Source organism: Spermophilus citellus (assembly GCF_964194105.1).
Source record: "Spermophilus citellus genome assembly, chromosome: 3".
In the NCBI taxonomy this organism is placed as follows: domain Eukaryota; kingdom Metazoa; phylum Chordata; class Mammalia; order Rodentia; family Sciuridae; genus Spermophilus; species Spermophilus citellus.
In genome coordinates this window covers 117,469,985-117,491,593 of record NC_138184.1, presented here as the reverse complement: position 1 = coordinate 117,491,593, position 21,609 = coordinate 117,469,985, and the positions used below count along the sequence as shown (strand labels likewise).

The 21,609-nt window shown below is 37.7% G+C and overlaps 1 pseudogene across 1 annotated transcript in view; it reads right to left on the bottom strand.

Moving 5' to 3' along the window:
- Nucleotides 1-290: 290 nt before the first annotated feature.
- Nucleotides 291-21,609, bottom strand: part of LOC308643416 (protein SPMIP7-like) — a 69,257-nt pseudogene continuing 47,938 nt past the window's right edge. The window contains exons 7-9 of the transcript in view: nucleotides 20,723-20,830; nucleotides 9,303-9,410; nucleotides 291-414 (exon numbers count right to left, since the gene is read on the bottom strand). The product of the transcript in view is annotated as a protein SPMIP7-like (transcript). The remainder of the gene's footprint in view (nucleotides 415-9,302; nucleotides 9,411-20,722; nucleotides 20,831-21,609) is intronic.

The following is a 21,609-nucleotide window of genomic DNA, read 5'->3' as shown; positions in this document are numbered from 1 at the left end:
CTGGTTGTGTCACATTACCAGGATGGGAAACCTCTAGAGAGATCCAGTATTCCAAGCCTGAAGAGGAGTCTCCTGCAGCAAGACCTGGTGGGGTGGTTTTCAGGGTCTCAGCTGCCATTGTGGATTGGTTCATGTCCAGCTGAGGCAAGGCAAGATTGCACTGCCTTTTATACCACAACTCATTCACACACACTCAGACTGTGGCTTGCTCTTGTATTTTCCCATCATGTAATACACAATGCCTTTCCAGGATGAGTGGCTTAGAAATCTCTCTCGGGGTGTGGCTTCTTTCAGAGGTCTATCGGTTTTTTTTCTATACTGTTGAAGGGGTTGTAAGGTTTCACAGTTGTGACCATTCATGAAAGCGGTGCCTGATGACAGAATTGGTCAACTTTCATTTCTTTCCGTAAGACGCTAGGATAGAATAAAGGAAGAAAAAGAAAAAAATTAACATACAAAGTCAACATAAAGACAGATAACTTCAGGGTCTAGGATTGTGGCTCAGTGGTAGAGCACTTGCCTAGCACACATGAGGCACTGGGTTCAATCCTCAGCACTACACACAAAAATAAATAAAATGAAGTTATTATGTCCATTTACAACTAAGAATATTTAAAAAACCTTCGTATCTTTCCCAACTCATGGTACACATAAATGGGATGGTGGTGTGGGGGCTAGGGGAGAACTGAAGAAAAGGAGACTGTGTATGATTAATTCTATCTGCCTTCAGTTTCATTTCATGAAAATCTATGTGCTGAGAATTACTGTAGGTCCTTCCGAAGGGGGTGATTCTGCCAAGAGGCAGCCAAGTGACACAACAGTTACTGCAGAAAGCTTCTATGGGGTGAGCCAGAGCATGGAGGGGACAAAAGAGATATGTTCATCTTGGTGAATGGGCATTCTTATGGAGTCCACATCAAGAAGCATGAGGCAGCTCATTAAGATGGCAAAGTGAGGCGGGCAAGAGGGCTGGGCCTGGGGGAGGGCTGGTGGTGACAATGAGAGACTGGGGTGGAACACTCCAGGAGCCACCAAGGTGAGGAGCAAGGTGAAGAGTTTGCATTTTCCTTCTTCTGCCCGTGGGTTGAGGTTGTGAGCTCACAAAACCATCTGCTCACCCCTCTTTATGTCTTAGTTTGCTGGTCTACACAGCAGGAACAAATTTTCCCTACCACATTTCTTATGAGAATGAAAGAAAGTATATGGAGGAGGTGACGGTGTCAAGTACCATGCACATGATGCTTTATCCTTTGGTCACGGCATTCCTGAACTCCCTATTGTACCAGAGGTGGCAGTCCCAGCACTAACATGCATTCTGCCAAATATTGTGAACAAGCCCAAGCCCATGGCCTGTAGTGATTCTTCTGCAAATGTGTTGCTCTTTCAATCACATGTGCATAGAGTGACACTCATGTGCAGCAACAAGTGACAGCTCTGGTGTGGGAAATTGACTGCCCCCATGTGCCACTCAATACAAAGTGGCTTTGTTTTTATGCTGTGATTAATAAAAAGTTTATTTGTGTGTGTGTGTGTGTGTGTGTGTGTACATGTGTGTATATACACACACACACATATAGAGGTGTGTGTGTATATATATATATATACACACACAAACATGTGTATATGTGTGTATATATTTGTATATATACACATATATGTTATATATACAAATATAAGCAACGTCTACTGGGGAGAAGCCAGCCATCAAGGGGAAAGCTGGGAGGAGGGAGGGATGAACAGTATTAAGAACTCAAAGGGAAGGTTGAGCTTTTAGAAAAGTCAGATCATTAGAAAAGTTAGCCTTTAGAAAAGTTGGAGCTCTATATTTGTATATATACACACATATATACATATATACACACACATTTACATGTGAGTATGTATGTATGATTATATATGGCTTTTAAAATTATCATTATGGCTGCTAAAGTGAGAATGCCAGCATTGGTGCAAGGTCCACTCTGGTATGAGGGAACACATTAAAAAAAAAAACACAAAACTATGTGATGGAAACAAGAGTTGGGAGAAGCTCTTAGGTCCCTAGTCCCTTACTCATGAATATGGAGATCTACAACATGCCTTCTTAGCCACCTTAAGTACATCCTCATCTCCTCACTTCAGATCTCTTTCAGGCATCTCTTGTGTTCATTCTGTGTCTCGTCCCAGTATAAATCCTAAGGCACTTGAGTGAGTGTACACCTCATGCAATGTTTGGGATGGAGACCCCTTTGTATTGACATTCAAAAAAGCCTAAGCAACTTCAAAACTCCAAGCCACCACTGTAGTCTTATCATCCACAGAGATCCATGATATAGGCAGTGTCCATGTCCTCTGCATGAAGAGGTATCAACAGTCCCTCTCCTCCCCTATCAGTCCATGATGTGGCAGGCAGGGCACTTGGCCTCACTGGTGATGTTAGCATCCAGATGACTAGAAGTGAAGGAGAGGAGACTGGGAGGAAGTAGAATCAGGCAGCAGGGGAGTGACTGCTTCTTAAAGAAGTTTAGAAGTGAAAGGAAAAAGAGGAGCTCAGAGGGGCACAGCGGGAAGACTCAACTGTCGACTGGGTATTTTCATAAGCAACTGTCTATTGTAGAGAAGCCAGCCATCAAGAGGCAAGCATCGAGGAGGCAGGGATGAACAGTATCAAGAACTCAAAAGGTTGAGGCTTAGAAGAGTCAAAGCCTGTCTTCTTGAGAGGGAAGGGGGAAAGTACTGATGAAATAGAGACTCAAGTCCTTGGCCCATTTATCAATTTTTTTTGGTACTTAGCTTTTTGAGTTCTTTATATACCCTAGAGATTAGTGCTCTATCTGATGTGTGAGGGGTAACAACAAAAAGTATTGGTGAGGATGTGGGGAAAAAGGCACACTCCTACATTGCTGGTGGGACTGCAAATTGGTGCAGCCAATATGGAAAGCAGTATGGAGATTTCTTGGAAAATTGGGAATGAAACCACCATTTGACCCAGCTATCCCTTTCCTCGGTCTATACTCAAAGGACTTAAAAACAGCATACTACAGGGACACAGCCACATCAATGTTTATAGCAGCACAATTCACAATAGCTAAACTGTAGAACCAACCTAGAAGCCCTTCAATAGATGGATGGATTTAAAAAATGTGGCATATATACATGATGGAATATTACTCAGCAGTAAAAGAGAGTAAAATCATGGCATTTGCAGATAAATGGATGGAGTTAGAGAAGATAATGCTAAGTGAAGTTAGCCAATCCCCCCAAAATCAAATGCCAAATGCTTTCTTTGATATAAGGAGGCTAATTCATAGTTGGATAGAGAGAGGGAACATGGGAGGCATAGACAAACTCTAGAGAGGGCAGAGGGGTTGGAGGGGAAGGGAGGGGGCATGGTGTTATAAATGATAGTGTAATATGATGATCATTATTATCCAAAGTACATGTATAAAGACACAAATTGGTGTGAGTATACTTTGTATACAACCAGAGATATGAAAAATGTGCTCTACATGTGTAATAAAAAATGTAATGCATTCCGCTGTCATGTATAAATTTTTTTAAAAAGATAAAAAAATCTCTATTTCAGAGATTCATATTCAGATGAATGGCAGGGGAAATGAGGGGTCACCTTGGACAGCCCAGGTCTCTTGACAGGGGTGTGGGGAAGGGACTAGAAGCTAAGGTAGACTAAACAGTTTGAAGATAGCACCACAAGGATTAGTTCTAGTAGTCTCTTAAAAGAAAAGCAGATTATAGAGAAAAAGTAAGCGTACAGCAAAGGCTAAGATTCAGGAATTCCCAGGGGATGCCCATGTGTAGAAATAATAGGAAAAAATGCATCAGCTCAAGTAGACATAAACAGAAGGAAGTTACCTCACTATGTTCCCATGATACTCTGCAGAGAGACACCTGGGCTCACACTGTCTGGAAATTTTTTAAAAATTATATATAGTGTTACAAAAACTCAGAGGTGACTCTTTTTGGTGGATAGTCTCAAGGGACCAATTTTCTAATCACAAGAGCAAACCTAAATGCAGATGGCAGGTCCATATAGGGATATTTTTCATTTAAACTCTCCTTATCCCTTCCCCACTGTACTTCCTTGTGCCCCAGGAAGTTATTGAGAAGGGTGAATGAGGAGGTTGTAGATTGGGGTAGTGTAGATCCAATACAAGCCATCACCTAGTCAGGGGTGACACTAGCTGATGTCATTTTATCCAGAATCTTATCTGGACTGAGAACACTAGAGAAACCACTTCAGAGGGTTCTGGGTTCCACTCCAGGGCAGTAGATGACAGCTGTGTATGCAGTATGTGTGGATGGGGGGAGGGTTATGGGAACCCCCACTAGGGAGTATTCATGAACCTGAAACTAGACCTAGCATCCCCACGAAAGACTCAAGTTCTTCTCTCTAATTATAATAGTAAGGAATAGTTTTCCACTTAAAGGTAGATATTTATCTTAAAGATAAAATGATATTTTTTCCACACATTGGATAATTGACTTATGTGATTATGGAAATTTGTTAGATCAAAGGATGTTGGGATGGAAATCTCAGATATTTGAGGTGAGAAAATAGATTATATAGGAAAAGATGAGGGATTACAAATGTAAAGCACTTGCTTTGTCTGAACGGCTTTGATTTGGCTCCCTCAATGGTGAACCATCCAGCCACAGGGTTTTTATCTGAGTTCTTTGTGGGGGACAAATCTAAATGGTAGATATAAGAACATATTTAACTTTGACATTGCTTCTTAATGTCCTTACACGTAGTGAAACGTGTTAACTGTCTACATGTTTATCACTCTGCCTTTGAAATTTGCTTTGTAACATTTCAAAATGTGTTTGGACATTGACCATGGATATGACTGTTTAAATATCACACCAAAGCTCAGGATACAAAATTAAAGACAAGTAAATGGAACTACAATAAACTGAACAACATGATTAGAGCAAAGGAAACAATTAACAAAATAAAAGGGTCACCTATGGATGGACAAAAAATATTTTCAAACTATATGTATAAGAAGGAGTTAAGAGCCAAAATTTTTAAAGAATTCATAAAATCAATAGCAACAAACAAACAAACAAAAACCACATAGTCTAGTTAAAATATGGGCAAAGGACCAGAAGAGGCATTTTGTCAAAGAAGATATAACAATGGCCAATAAGCATGTGAAAAAATGCTCAATATCACTAATCATCACAGAAATGGAAATCAAAACCATATGAGATATCACCTCACAATCATAAATAGGAAATTTACTTCCTCACAAGATAAATAGGAAATCTATTATCAAAAAGACAAAAGATAACAAGTGTTGGTGAGTGTGGGGAGAAAAGGGAAGCCTTGCATATTGGTGGTGAGAGTGTACATTGGTGAAACCATGAGGAAAATAGATGGAGGTTCCTCAAAAAATTATAAATAGAACTACCATATGATCCAGAAATTCCTATTGGGGGTACAGTATCTATCCAAAAGAGGTGAAGTCACCACCTCCTAAAGACAGCTCCACCCCAAATTCAAGGCAACATTATTCATACTAGCCAACATATGGAATATATTTAGGTATCCATTGATGAATAAAGAAAATGTAAGATAGCTGAGCATGGCAGCACACTCCTGTTATCCCAGAGGTTCAGGTAGCTGAGGCAGGAGGATTGCAAGTTCAAAGCCCCAGCAACTTCATGAGGCCCTAAGCATCTACTGAGACCCCATCTCAAAAAAAAAAAAAATATATATATATATGTATGTGTGCGTGTGTGTGTGTGTGTGTGTGTGTGTGTGTGTGTGTGTGTGTCTGGGATGTGGCTCAGTAGTTAAGTGCCCCTGGGTTCAATTCCTGGTACAAAAAACAAAAGTAAGATAGACTAGACACACAGACATAGATATAGCTAACAGAATATTATTGAGACTTTAAAAAGTAGGAGATCCTGACATTTACTACAACCTGGGAGAACCTAAAGGACATTATGCTAAGTGACATAAGTCAGACATGGAAAGACTGTCTCACTTATATGTCAAATATTTTTAAAAAGTCAAAGTCAAATATAGAAGAGAACGGAGTAGTGGTTATGAAGGGGAGGCTGTGGGGAGGAAATGGGGAGCCAGCCATAGGTCAAAGGATAAAAAGTAGCAGACATGTAGGATGAACAAGTCTAGAAATCTAAGGTACAACATGAGGACAGTAGCAGTAAAAATAGTGTACTCTATTCAGAATTCTTTTACATAATTATTTTTAATGTTTTCATTAGTGCATCATAGTTATACATAACACTGGGGTTCATTTTGACATAATTATACATGTATGGAATATAATTTACTCTACTTCAGTCCCTAGGATTTCCTCTTTCCCTCCCCATCTCTCTCCACTTGGTCCCCTTTCTTCTACTCCACTGTTCTTCCTTGTATCTAGTTAATTTTTTTAAATTAGTGCTTTAGAGATACACATAAAGGGGAAATTTACTGTGGTATATTCATATGTGTACAAAGCAAATTTTGGTCAATTTCATTCCATCATTCCTTTTTTTTTTTTTCCTGTCCCTACTTCCTTCCCCTCAATCCCCTTCCTCTACTCTACTGATCTCCCTTTTATTTTCATGGAATCCTTCCCACCACACACACACACACACACACACACACACACACACACACACACCTTTTCGCCCTTATTTTGCTCTAGCTTCCAGACTCGAGAGAAAACATTTGACCCTTGACATTCTGAGTCTGGCTTATTTCAATTAGCATGATGTTCTTTAGTTGCATCCATTTATTTACAAGCAAATGGCATATATTCCTTATTTTTTATGGCTGAGTAAAACTCCACTGTGTATCTATACTACATTTTCTTTATCCATTCATCTCTTGACAGGCACATGGGATGTTGCCATATCTTGGCTATTATAATTTTCACTGTTGTGAACATTGATGTGCTTATATTACTATATTATGCTTATTTTAGTTCTTTAGGATAAATACCAAGTAATGGGATAGCTAGGTCACAGGTAGTTTTGTTCCTAGTTTTTGGTGGAATCTTCATACAGCTTTCCAAAATGACTGTACTAAATTTGCAGTTTCATCAACAATATAGGAGTGTACTTTCCCCCCATTTCCTCACCAGTGTTATTATTTGGATTCTTGATGATTGCCATTCTAACTGAAATGAGATTAAATCTCAATGTAGCTTTGATTTGCATTTCCCTGATTGCTAGGGATATTGAACATTTGCTACATGAATAGATTTTAGTTCCTCTTCCATGGGGGGAAAAATGAATGGGTAACTGTGTGAGATAATATATACATTAATTTGTTGTACTATGTAACCATTTGGTTATAAGTGTCCTAAAAATTATGTCTTAGATATACATAATGAAATTTATTTTAAAAAATCATATAAGTAGTTATGGAAAATGGAAAATATATTGAAAGGAAGCTGAATGCACAATATTTTCCTAGAAGGTCAATGGCCTACTTTTTAAAATGTGCATCAGGTGGCTAGAAATTCTACATAAATTTCAACCAAAACTTGAGTTGTATTGAGGAAGCCCTTGGCCAGCAGGCACCTTTCCTTTCCTTGTCCTTAATACATAAGGTTCCATGGGATGTACAGGACTGTCTAAATATAGTGGTACACGGAGGGGGCAACCCTCCGCTGATTACTTTCCTCCCTCCTGTAGGGGTGGCTTGCTGTGGGTTCCTTACAACATGCCAAGCTCTGCCCACTTGCAGCCCCTGCCCTAAATATTTGTAAGACCAAATCACAATCCTCCAAGAGTCAGCCATGATCCACCTCCTCTGTGAGGTCTTCTTCAGCACTTCCAATCTCCCTTGTGGCTTGTGTGTGCCTCAGTTTCCTTATGTATAAAATAGAAACGGTAACAGTCCCTTCCTCACAGGATGCCTGGGTGGTGAAATGAGTTAGTGTCCACGACACCCAGAGGGCAGTGCCTGGTATCTAGGAAGCACTCAGTTAGCAAGTTATTATAGTATTTGATGCTGGTCATCATTCTCTGCTATAGTCATTAGTTTTTTTATCTACCAGGAAATCCTGAGCTACTTGCAAACAGATTTAGTTCCTGTGAATTTGCTGGAATATAGTCGATATCTGTTGACTTAATCAAAGAACTATGAATTGACCAAAAAATGGACAAATGTATAAGAATGAACAGCTAGATAAACTGGAACCATGGTCCAAGAAGTTGTTCATGACAGCTGCTTCCATTCCAGCTGCTGCTTTAGAGAAAATCCAACTTCTTTGAGGCACGAACTCCTTCTGAAGGTCATCTCTTCAGAAAACGTTCTCTAGTTACTAAGCTCAACAAGCCCTTCCCAGGTATTCAGTGACTGTGGCCTGTTTTTTCACAGCATATGTCATTATCCAAAATCATTTTGTTTCTTTGGTTACTTGTGTGCTTCTTTACTTCCTTTCACCCCCAAACAAAAGCTCCCGAGGAACAGGATCTTTTCTGTTTAACCTGTGTTTTCAGTGCCTTGAACAGTGCCTGATCCAGAGTGGGTGCTCAATAAATGGGTGATAAATGAATGATCTAGGAGAAATGTTACCTGTTTAGGGGAGAATGTTGCTACCCTCTGTCCATCCTCCCCTACTGTCCTACCACCACAGCTTCTTCATTAGCATTGGGCCAGCCTCTGGGTTCAGAGTATTTGCATTTTCAAAACTGTGTCATTTTTTTTGCAAGGCCAGGACTTCCATCAAATGCTTTCAAATTTGAGTTCTAATGAGAAATAATGTGCTGCTTCTACGAGTAGCTTCCAACAAAATAATCAGCCATTATCTTCTGTAGATTGTCTTGTTTTCAATTTTCAAAAATGAGGTTTGAAATATGTGATTTTCAACAGAATTTTGTCTTAAAAAAAAAGAAGATGGTTATTCACAAGAAGTAGGTATGTGTTTCATGTATGTTCCATGCATCCAGGTACCATGTGTCTTGTGGTGACTGGAAAAGAATGATGTGTGTGTAAAATTGTGAGTCCAAGAGGAAAAGTCACTGTCCCCTGTCCCCTAGATGTGCCTTAAGTGTCTTAAGATTTTTTTTTTTTGGCAACAGAATATGAACATTAATCTGCAGTTGATTTTCAATGTAATTTTGAGTAAAATTCAAAAGGAAAACATTCAAGAAGCCCTGATAAACTGTAACTTTGTAAGAAAATTAACTCCTCTCTTTTTTGAAATTGACGGTCCATTTTTTGAAACAGTGCAAATTTACTCTTAGTGTTTAATTATTCTTTAATGGAGTAACCATAATTAGGATTTCTCCTTCTAATGTATCTGGGCAAATTGAGTAATAGGATTCACACTTACCCTTGCAGTTCTGAATCTGGTGATGGGGTTGTTGATGAAATATTAGAATTTGCTGGGTGGGTGGCTGTGAAATGAACCTTGCCAGTATATCCTGGGATATTTGGAGCACTAAAGTGAAGAGTTAAAAGAGGGGGATGAGAGGAAATTAAAATAATGATTTATGAAATAGTTATGGTAACTATAACACAAATATGAAAAATATAAAGGATACAGTCCTTTTTTTTTTTTTCCTTGTATGAGATCTGGAATGTGTGCTTTCCAGAGAAGACTGAAGTCTCAGGCACAGGGTATGCTGACACATAGATATTTAGATAACAGCTGTGCTCTGAGTTTGAAAAAAAACTTATTTCAAGTGCATGTTTTGCTATTATTTTAAATTTGCATATCTTTTACATACATGACTCACTGCTGAGCTCCATTTCATAACGAAGGAAGGCACTGTTCTTGACAAAACTACAGACCCATATTCCACACATCACTCTGTAATGCAACTCTGATATTAATAAACACACACATTTACATCTATGATATTATTTAACAAATATATTTCTTATCAGCACTAATGCCATATATCACTAATTTCAGATGATTTCCTAAAATTGCACATTGAAAAGAAACATAAACCAGCACATAAATTCCACATTGGTTTATTTATTTCAATTTCATTTACTGTTCTGTTTTCCTGTCCTCCCTACCAGGGGAGAAGGGAGAAAAAAAGAGAAAAGGAAAAAAAAGGAAAATACATGAATACAGAGAAAGGTTCTATAATGGGTATACAAATAAACTCTAGAAAAGCTTCCGTGAGAACAACTTAAATCAGTAGTTCAGAGAAATATGAAAAATAACTAATATGCTTGCCATGATAACATTCAAAGTGGTTACACAGATTCTTTCCTAGGAGATGGGAAAAGCAGAATTACTGGCTGAGACCTTGAGTGAGGCTAGCCATGGTACTGCTTATGATGTCACTTTAATGAAAAGAGCAACAAAGGGTTGGGGTTGTGCGTCAGTGGTACAGTGCTTGTCTACCACTTGTGAAGCACTGCATTTGATCCTCAGCACCACAAAATGATAAATAAAATAAAGGTATTCTGTCCATCTATAACTAAAAAAAAAGAGAGAGAGAGAGCAACAGAAAATACAACTTATATTGTGTATCAAGGGGCATAGGCACACTATTTGCAGATCAAGAGGTCCATGTTTATGGAATTCTATCAGTGCTAAGGACTCTGTTCGCTGTGCTGGCTTCACAGAGAGAAACAGAAAGGCCACCATCAAGAATGTGCTTTGGGTTTGCAGCTTCTGCTCAACTCAGTGGTTTGTATTTCCTTTCCCTGAGTCTTTGAGAGCATGACTTCCCTGAGGTGGGTTCCTTATTCAAAAATGACACTCAGACAAAAATTAAATGCAGTAGCAACTACCAAACTTCTGCTGAAAGTGGAGGAGTGGTTGTCCTTTCCACCCATCCAATAAGCCAAATAAAACTTTTCTCCGGGAACTATTTATCTTTGGAGTAATTTTCAAAAATAGAACTTAAGGAAGGTTACTCTTTGTGTGGCTTGGATCGCAAATGTCCTCCATGTGCTAAAAGGATTGGTCACCAGTTTGTGGCACTAATGGGGAGGTAGTGGAACCTTCAGAAGGCAGGGTCTCAAAGGAGAAAGTTGGGATATTGGGGGCATGCCCTTAAAGGAGATATTGGGATCCTGCTCTCTCCTACTCTTTCCCTCTGTTTTCTGGCCATCATGATGTGAACAGATGCCCTTTGCCCTGTGATCCTCACTATAATGTACCATGCCACTATAGCCCAAAGCAACTATGGACTAAAACCTCTGAAACTGCAGACCAAACTAAACCTTACCCCCTTATAAGTTGATTATCACAAGTATTTTGTCACAGTGATGAAGAGCTGACTAACACAAAACAGGTGATGAGGCAGACAAAAGAGTTAAGTTAGTGAAATGTGTGTGCTCAAGGGTTAGGAGGCACACTTCTTGAAGATCAAGAGGTCCATGTTTATGGAATTCTATCAGATACAAGACTCCCCTCATCAGCCCTTGGATCCTGACTTTGGGTGAAATTCGTTGGAGGCTTATTGCCTTAGCCATGACATGGGGTTATAATACCAATCTAAAGAACCTGGATGAGAATAGAGTGGAAAAAATGCTGTGATTCATACTACAATTTCTTGGTGTTCTTCTCATGTTTGTTATGCACGAGTGTCCGAATATTAGGGGAAAACAATTCATTATTCATTAGGCAGAGAATTGCACTAATAAGCTTCATATTTCTCTTCCAAGTGTGTAATTCTATGACTGTTTTGGTGATGGCTTATTGTCTTGCAGCCAATGAAATCAGAGACACCTTGACACTAACAAAGTGAAGGGAAATTATATCAAGAACAACACCAGGATAAATGGCACAAACAATAGATTTTGTGAGGCTTAGAACATGAGGCAGCTAAAGAGCAGGGGAGGCCCCGTATTGAGAGGGAGGCTTCCCATCCAAACCTAATGTTATTCCAGTGGAGAAAAGTGTCTGGGCCTCAGGTCAGACAACTGCAGCACAGAGACATCAACACTACCCTCCTAGGGGCCCTATGGGCACTAAGGGAATTAAAAGGACATGAAAGCAGTTAGCATATCCTAAGTGCTTAGTAGGCGCTCAACTAATTGTGGTTGAAATAAAAGCCTTTAAAGAAATAAAACATTCACAAAATAGACACCTGGTATGCAGAGAATACAAAGTTTATCCATTACACTCAACTGCAAAGATACAAAGATAAAAGAGGTTTCCAAATGGTGCTACTCACTGTAATCTCACAGGCACCTTTAGAAGATACCAGTGACTGGCTCTCACCTCAAACACTCTGAATAAATTAGTAGGGGAATGGCCTGGGCATTGGGACTTTTAATAATTCCCCAATGATTTCAGAGTGGGGAGTTTAAGAACCTGTTTCAGAGCAGAGTTGTAAGGTTTCTTGAGGGGATAAATGAATGAAAACTGCCAAATTCTAGGAAATACCCTTTAGGATTTCTTGGAATTTTCTTGAAGAAATGTAGCTATAAGTTAGAGAGGTAACCAAAATGAGGGAAAATTATTCATGTGTGTGCCTCTTCCCCCAAACATTTATTAAAGCTTCCATGCATGTTACAAAGGAAATCCCCTCCATCTGTATGACAGGTTTTTTCCACTCTCTCTGAAACACCTGCAAGTAAAATACCTCCAACATCAGAGCCTTCCAGCACAGCAGACAAGAAGTCAGAGAGATGGACTCAATTTGTCGGTAGCATGAAGGGCTTGACATAAAACAAAGAGTTGCATGTGCCTGAGTGGCATGCAACTTATTGATGCTAAATGGTAACATACATTATATAAATGCTATCATATGATAGGACATCATATCTAACAACAACATAACCATGAAACAGTAGACTGATTATACTGGAGAATGAATGTAGTTGCATAATAAACTGCCAAATATTTGAAAATGAAAGTTCTCACTCATGCTGCTACTAAATTTATTCCACTTAACCCTTGCATGCAAGGACATCACAGGGGGAATTTTTGCCATCATTTTTTTGCAACATATTGACCTAACATCAAGAAAAGTGTATTCTTTGGGGACACCACTGCCAGGCTATATTTTTCAGCTGGAGCAAACAAAGTTTCATGATACTGAAATGTACAGGCTGTGAAGTGGATTCCAAATTCATTATGTTGGATGAACCTCATCTCTCCATTGAGGACAACAGGGAAAAGTGGAAGCCCATTAAAAAATGTGAAGTCTTCTTTTTGTCTTCGCTCCATAGCTCCTTGTCCTTGGAATTCCTTCTTTTGTACCCTTATTCTCTCATAAACCAGATTTTGTTCCTATATGGATAAATATGAATATTTTACTTCTTAAGCTTAAAGCTAATTGGTTTCTCTCAACAACACACAATAAAAGAGAAATTAAATAATTTCAGAAAACAAGGAAGTTTAGTAAATTGGAAAAAAGGGAGCACAAATGCTTTAAAATTAAAAACTATATAGAAAATAAAGAAATAAAATACAGGTATTGCACAAGTGGATAAAAATTTAAGCATGCACATAACTTCTATGTATTAGAGACATAACTAATAATCATTGTGTACTAAATTCTCTTTTAAAAATGTTTTATATAAATTGATTATTTAATTCTCACAATAAACCTGTGAGAATTATTATTATTAGCACATTTTTTTTACATGAAAGTCTGAGACAAAGAAAGTCTAAGTCACCAAACTGGCAAGTGGCAGAATGGACCTCAACCCAAAATGCCTGGGCTTTAGAAATGATGCAATTGGACTACTTGGAAAGGACTTTTGGCATTCTCCCAGCCTAGCCAAGGAAAGCTTTGTTAGGTCAAAATAGACTGCGTTATTCAGCCTGTGGGTGTAAATGCAAGTTCAAGAATATGTGACAACCTCTTATTTGAAACTATTCTCTATCAGGCACAGTTCCAGGTAGAAGTCAAAAGCAGACATGGCTCCTGATAGCTTCCACAAGTTCATGAGTACATTTTATAACTTGTTTTTCTTACAGTACTGGAGATTGAACCCAGGACCTTGTGCATGCTAGCTAAGTACTCTACTGCTGAGATGCATTCCCAATCCTCATAAGTACTTTTTTTTTTAAGTGCACATCTAGATGTTTAAAGAACCCAAGTAGATCAGAGATGCAAAGTATGAGGGGGATGCATGAGACAGACCCATTTAACTTCAGGGCTACCCTTGACTAGCTGACTGAACTTTCTGAAGTAGCTATCTTCATCTATAACCCACCAATAGTTATAGTAACTATACTTCCTGTGAAGGTGTTCTGGGGTCAATGTGATGCAGGTAAGGTTCAGGCATAGTGCCCAGTCCACAGTGGTGCAGATTCAATGCAAAAGGAGCTGCAAATATGGAGGGAATGAAGCAGGGCCGTAAAGATGAGAGGTGAAGGGAGAAAGAGAAAAGGTCCAGGAGTCCAGAGGACTGAAAGGAGGAGGAGGCTACAGAGAACACTGAGGGTTGTGCAGCTGGAGAAGAAAAGACAGGAGGTCTATTGTGAGTTGTAATTTGTCTGATGTTATTGATCAATGAGAAATGTAAATAAAACTAGAATCACTTTGATGACTTTTGCTCATGAGACTGTGTTTCTCTGAATGTCCTGAGACATTATGGCCCCAGGTTATATAGTTCAGAAGTTACAATTTAATTGTTATTATTATCATCTAGTGGTTATATTTTTCCCCTGGGGACTTAGACTCTTCCCATCTCGCATTTAGAGGGGGATGTAGAAATAATATAGCACAAAGCTTTTATGTTTTAGTTAAGAAGCCAGTTCCTTGCCAGAGGCAAAAGGCTTGCTTGATGTAGGTTAAGAGCAAGTGTTTGCCCTGGGGATTAGAAGGCCTGTTTTCTGGACTTCTCTTTACTGCTTATGAAATGAGTGACTTGGGGCTCTTTATATTATTTGCTCTGACCTCAGCCTCCTCATCTGCAAAATGGGGATAGAATTGGTTCCTGAAACTCTGGTCTCATCATACTATTTTGAAAAACAAATGAGAGTAGATGTGAAAGTACTCTGAAAAGGCAGAAGTGTCAGGCTAAGGCAAGGAACTATTCATAGTTATTCTTTAATCTGGGTTGTGGTGTGTTTCTTTTTTTAACACTGCAATGCAGCCCAGTGACTGGCAGGGAAGCCTCTCATTTTGCCTCTTAGACCTTTGCCACGGGCTTGTTGGGAATCCATTTTGGTCAACTCCTCTCTTTTCAAATGATTCCTTACAGAAAGCACACTGAATAGGAAATGGAGTGATGTTCTGAGATAAAGGATGACAATTTAGTGGAGGAAGATACAGTGGAGGCCACTGCCTAGTTCGAAAAAATGAAGGAATGGTGACTGCATGCTCTGATTTGGGATTAGAAGGCCAGTGCCCCTCCCTCCTCACCCCGGGCTCTCTTCAATTGTCTCTGTCACCTGGGCCTGGGCCTTGCCTATGCCAAACCTCTCTTCATTGGAAAAACAAGGTGAGCTGTCTCTATTCAAGATCCCACGTGGTTGCAGTATTTAGAGTCCTTACAAAAGAAAGGGCACTTTCAGGTGATCTTTCCATTTTCCTAGGAAAAAGCCAGAACAAAATGCTTCTGGATCCTGACTGTGCATAGACCTGTACCACATCATTTAGGTATTATGTGCCTTGTACTGAGAAATGCTGATTGCAAAGCACAGAAACTACAGGAAACTAAAATAATCACTAAAAGGTACTGAACTTTTCTTAAACCTGATTTATTGAACTCTTACAGACTACGGCTCTTGAATTAAAGATAAAGAGAAAAAAGCCAGATTTAAAAATCAAGACAATCCTTATCTCAACTTTTCTGCTTAACATATAGATGAAAAATGGGGGTGAATTTACATCAATAAAAAAATTCCTGAACATTATTCAAATCCAGTAAACAATATTTACTACTTGAAGAAATGGAAAAACTGTTTAGTATCCTGAGTTTTAATAATTCTTCTTAAACCCAGTGGATATTTTGGATTATCATAGTTCCTCAACTAGACTCAAATTATAAGAGAAACTGCAGGGATAGGGTTGTAGCTCAGTAGTAGTATACTTGGCCTAGCATGCACCAAACCCTGGGTTTAATCCCCAGTAAAGAAAAGAAAGGAAAAGAAAAAAAAAAAAAAAAAAAACAAGAGGAACTGCATGGGAAACTGTATTAATGTTTTGAGTTTTCTAATTCTAAATGATTTTTAGTAATAAGCATGTCTACCAAATAAGAAAATTTTAAAATTTTAATGAGAAAATTTGTGTAGTAATTCCATTTTTAGGGATGTGATCTACAGGAATGCATGCATTTTTTAGTGAAAAGATATGTGAAGAAGTAATTTTGCTGTATTATATTGTTTACAACAAAAAATACTGTAGTCAGAATTTGGCCTATGTAAAATTGATACCATCTTGTAGTGGGACACCATGCAGCCATTAAGATGATTTAAACATGTGAAAAGTATCCAGTGCGTATTTCAGTCTCACACATATAAACACCCCAAAATGCACACACACATAATGCACATGTAAATATATGTTATAGACATTTGTAGGGATTTCAAAAAACAAAAAACATCAAACATTTAATATTGGGATTGTAAGTAGAAAAGGTATTTTACTTTTAACACTTCAAAAATACTTGAATTATTTTTAACATGAACACATTGGGAAGATAAAAAGATGTTTGATGAGTATCCATGCTAATATTAAAAATGAGGATAAATATTGAGTGTTAAATGTGATTCCACTGTAAATATATATATGATACCTCCAGAAAATGATTTAGCAATAAGCTTGTTTGTATATTTGGATCCCAGAATCTACTTCAAGAGTCTCCCTAAGTAAATAATTTTGAAGTACAAAAGATTTATGTAGAAAGTGTCTGAAAGAATGATTTTTCATAGCCAAAATGGAGACAATTTACATATATAACCTAAATGAACTAGTCAATTTTAGTAAATTTGCACAAATAGAAATTATGGTGAATTCATGAAAGGGTTTGCCTATGATCATGTTGAAATGATAAGGTGTCAAAAATGTTATGATCATAGCAATATAAATATACAAAAGCAAGGCAAAAATTGCATGTGATAGATGTCAAGTGATAGATGTCAAAATGTTAACAATTGTTATTTTATTGGGTAAGCTTGTTTATATTGTAATTGTCATTTATATTATATATCTTTTTCTATAATGATCAGATTCAATTCTACAATAAAAACAAACTATTTAAAAAATTTTAGTACCATTCCTACCAACACCAAAAAATGCTGGACATGTCAGATGATTCAGGGACCAAAAAAGAAAATCAACTAATGAGAGAAATTTTAAAAACTTTCATCCTGTAGGGAAATCAGTGATTCCAAGGATGGAAGCATTCAGTCAAGTCAGGTGGCCTTAATCCTTGCCTGAAATATTGCTTCCATCTAAGGTGTGAGAACATTCTCAGTATGGCTTACCAGCCATGATTAAGTTCCATTGATCATGCAGAAGACCCTAAAGAATAACATAAAGATATTTCTCTGCAACAAACTATAGATGAGAAAATTCAGGAAGAGTCATATTTGCATTTTAATAGGATTTTTTTCCATTCCCTATTTAGCACAAAGTAAGTTTATGTGCTTCTGGGTTTGGGACATTATGTAAATCCCATCATATTTAATATGTTCGGCATTTTGTTTCATAGTTCAAGGAGATATTGTGGAAGCAATATAATATTTTGCTTAAAGATTCAAATACAGGTAGTAAAACTATATAGCAAAGAAAGACAAGAATGATCACAAAGTCTAACAGGGTTGACCTCCGAGGTAGGGAAGGGGAAATGGGATGATGAGGCCGGAAGGGGCACATGGTAGTTTAAAAGATTTCAACAAAAATCTATTAAGTTACATGAAGAATATACAGGCATTTTTGTGTTATTTTATAAGTTACACATAATACTATCATTTTGTATATATAAATATTTTATAATAAAATAGAAGGCATTTCTTTGTGTCAAAATGTTAAGAGAATCTTAAAAATGGAAAACTAATCAAAGGAAGAAACTTTGCAACCTTGGAGGCCATCTAGTGCCCAAATCTGAGAATTACAGTTAATGCCCAATTTACATGATCTACTTATAATTTCACTGCCTAAAAAAAAAAAAAAAAGAAAAGAAAAGAAAAAAGAAATTTACAGCAAAATAAAGTAGAATAACATAATCCCAAATTTTTAAGTAAAATTGTATGTTTTTACATTGAATATTTAAAATTCACCCTCTCTTGGAAGGATTACCCCAAAGAATACGATTCTAAAGTTTAATTTTTGTGAGATTTATTTTATTCTGCTTTATAATTATTTGTGTATACAGCTAATCTATCCCACAATATGTTCAGCTCCTTATGAGTAAATCCTTTGCCTTTTTATTTTTATATATCATAACCCTTGGCATTGTACTTGAAATACTTTAGAAACTCATTTTTCGATGTTATTACTAGTAATTTAGGTAGACACTATTATTATCATTATTATTGTTATTTTCTGCAGTGAGAGGGATGGAACCCAGAGATTTTCACATGATAAACAAACACTCTATCCCTGGGCTATACCCCCAGTGTTAGGTAGACATTATTAAATTCTTTGATGAGATATTTTACGTAGCTATATTTGAAACCAAAGAGTTTTGAGCCACATTTCATAGTTTAATGTAGTAGTCAAAGAAGTAGATAAAATAGATTACATAAAAATTCAAAATTATAATAGAGCACATTACATTTAAAAAGCAGAATATGTCTGAAGGCTAGAAAATGTGAAATTTAACTAGGTTGTCTTATGGGTACGACTGATGTTTTAAAGAAACAAACATTTATTATCATTTAAAATACTAGGACTTGGGATGTAGTTCAATGGTAGAGCACTTGCATAGCATGCACAAGGCCCTGGGTTCAATTCCCAGAACTGGGAAAAAGCCGAAACAAAGCCAAAAGCAAACCATTGTAATTCATGCGATGGCCTTGCGTGAAATCTTCAACAAGATTTGTCAACCATTATAGAAACGGATAGTAGAGTGTCTCTGATATTTGGCAACGCTGTGGCATAACAAAAAGAAAATAGGACTTAAATTTTGAACCATTCTTGTGAGAACAATACATCTTCGGTATCCACAAGTTCTGTATCATGGATTCAATTAACCACAGATCAAAAGTGTTTTAAAAAATTGTACCTGTCTGTAACATGTATAAGCTTCTTTTTCTTGTCATTATAATTAAACAATAAAATATAACATCATTTACATATCAAGTACATTATATTAGATGTTATAAGTAAGTAATCTTGAGGTGATTTAAGTATATGGGAGGATGTATACAGGTTCAAATACTAAGCCATTGTGTAAAAGGGACTTGAGCAATACTCAAGTTTTGATATTTTTGGGGGTCATGGAACCAATTCCGCTGCCCCCATACCTAAGGGTAACTATAATTAATTTAAGCTCTCTGAACTCCAGTATTCCCATTGGTAAACCATATGTTTGTGTGTATAAATAATAGATATAAACAAAACCTATTTGTAACACATACAGATAATCCTCAATTTTTTAAAAAATGATCTGTTTTATTTTTTTACTTTACAATGTGCAAAAGTGATACATATTTTGAGAACATACTTTGAATTTCAATTTGGATCCATTCTTTGGCTATTGCTATGTGGTTCAGTTCTCTTTTGAGATGGTGCTCAGTGAGCCCAGTCAGCTCCTTGATTATCAAGGTGGACAGGGGTCTCTCTACAGTGTGTCATATTGCAAAGCTAACATGTTCAAAATATGTTAGACACATTCAGTGCATTTTTGACTTATTCAAATAACCCAACATTATGATGGGGTTATTTGGATATCAAGGAGTATCTCATTAAGTGTATATAAAGACTGTGGTGAAAAGTCCCCAATATCAGACTTTGGTTTGATGGTGTCTGGTCTTTCCTCAAATCTTTTACTGAGGCATGTCACATTTCATTGTCATCTTTCTTCTTACTTCTGGCATCAAAGGCACTTTCAGGGTTTCTGGATTGCACGACCACTCTCAGACCAATGTTCTATGAAGTAGTTTACTAGAACTGAAAAACTCAGGTGTGTTGTTTTTGAAAAAGAACCCAGTTTTACCAACTTTTACACTGGTCTGTTATTCATTAGCATGTCTCTGGTGCTTTTATAAACATTATCAGTCCTCCTATAATCAGCCTGCTTGGTGGCATTTTGTATCCCAGATGTCAGACAAAGACACTGAAGTTACAGAGATGGCTTGTTCAGAACTCTAATCTCCTTTGTGATAAGCTACATTTCTTTCAGGAAGCAGTATCTTTCTTTTTAAGGTATGTGCTACGGTTTGGCTCTTAAATGTCACACAAAGGCCATATGTTAAAGGCTTCATCAGCAGCCTGTGATGCCACTGGGAGGTGCTAGAACCTTTTTAAGGTGGGGCCTAGTGGGAGGAAGTTAGGTTATTTGGGGTGTGCACTTGAAGGGGATGTTAGGCCCCTGGTCCCTTTGTCTCTCTCTCTCTCTCCTTATTTCTCAGCCATTATGAGGTGAGCAACTCTATTTTATCACTTGCTTCCACCATGATGTTCTGACTCACCACAGGCTCAAAGCAAAAGAGCTAAGTGACTGTGGAGGGAAACCTCTAAATCCATGAACAAAATAAATAAATCTTTCCTCCATGTGAGTTGATTTTTTCAGGTATTTTGTTATAGGAATGGAAAACTGATGAATACATTATGCTCATTAACAGGCTAGGCCATTTTCTAGTCCTTCATTTGTAAAGCCCATCATTGTCTCAAACTTAATAATAAAATAAGTGAAATAATTCTGAATGGCACTTACTGACTTGTGGTTGAATAAAGGGTTCTAGAGCACCGAGGCTTGGCTAAAGATCTGGTGTCTCCAAAAGGGTTGTCCACATCATCAGCATTTGTAGTCTGCACATGACCACTGTTAAAGTGAAAAGAGAAGAAAATCCATGTGTCTTCATATGAAACCTAGGAGGAATAGTTGGACAGGGTTCTAACTTCTAAAAGAAATCTGTTTTGCCAAAATCAATCCAAAGCTCAGAATGTTAAAAATGAAGACATAATGATGGAACAATTTCCTAAAAAATACAAATGATCAAATCAACCAATGGAGATTTCTTTTTCTTCAGAGATGCCATGCTGTTTGATCTTAAGTTTGAGGCTGATGGACAATAACAACAACTTTATGTTTCTGAATAAAGAAGTGAGGGTTTCGGTTTCTGCAGTCCTAGGACAAACCCTTCTGTAGACACCGGGTGGGTACTGAGGCGTGATGGAAGTTGGTATCTACCATAGGCAACAAGTTTCCTGCAGAATGGGAGTCTGGGTAGATGGTTGGAAACTGTCAATGATGATGAGCCCCTGGGAGCTGAAAGAAGGTCAGGAGGTGAGTCCTGTCAGTTGGAGAGTGTTTCAAGGAGATCTGGGGCCATCTATAGAGACACTAATTAATTCTATCATAGGCAAGAAGAGGAGACAGTGATGAGTAGGGGAGGTAAGGACTAAAGGTTTAGATCCTCTTCCATGATCTTGAATCTACTCCATTCCTGGGTTATTCTTCAAATTAAAAAAAAAAAAGAAGATCCCCAAAAGGCACATGATGTATTTCCTTGCCATTCCCAGAAAGCCAGATTTACATGCATAAGAATAAGAGGTGGCATTTCCTGCACTTAGGTGTCAATGAGCGCCTCTCCTTTCCCA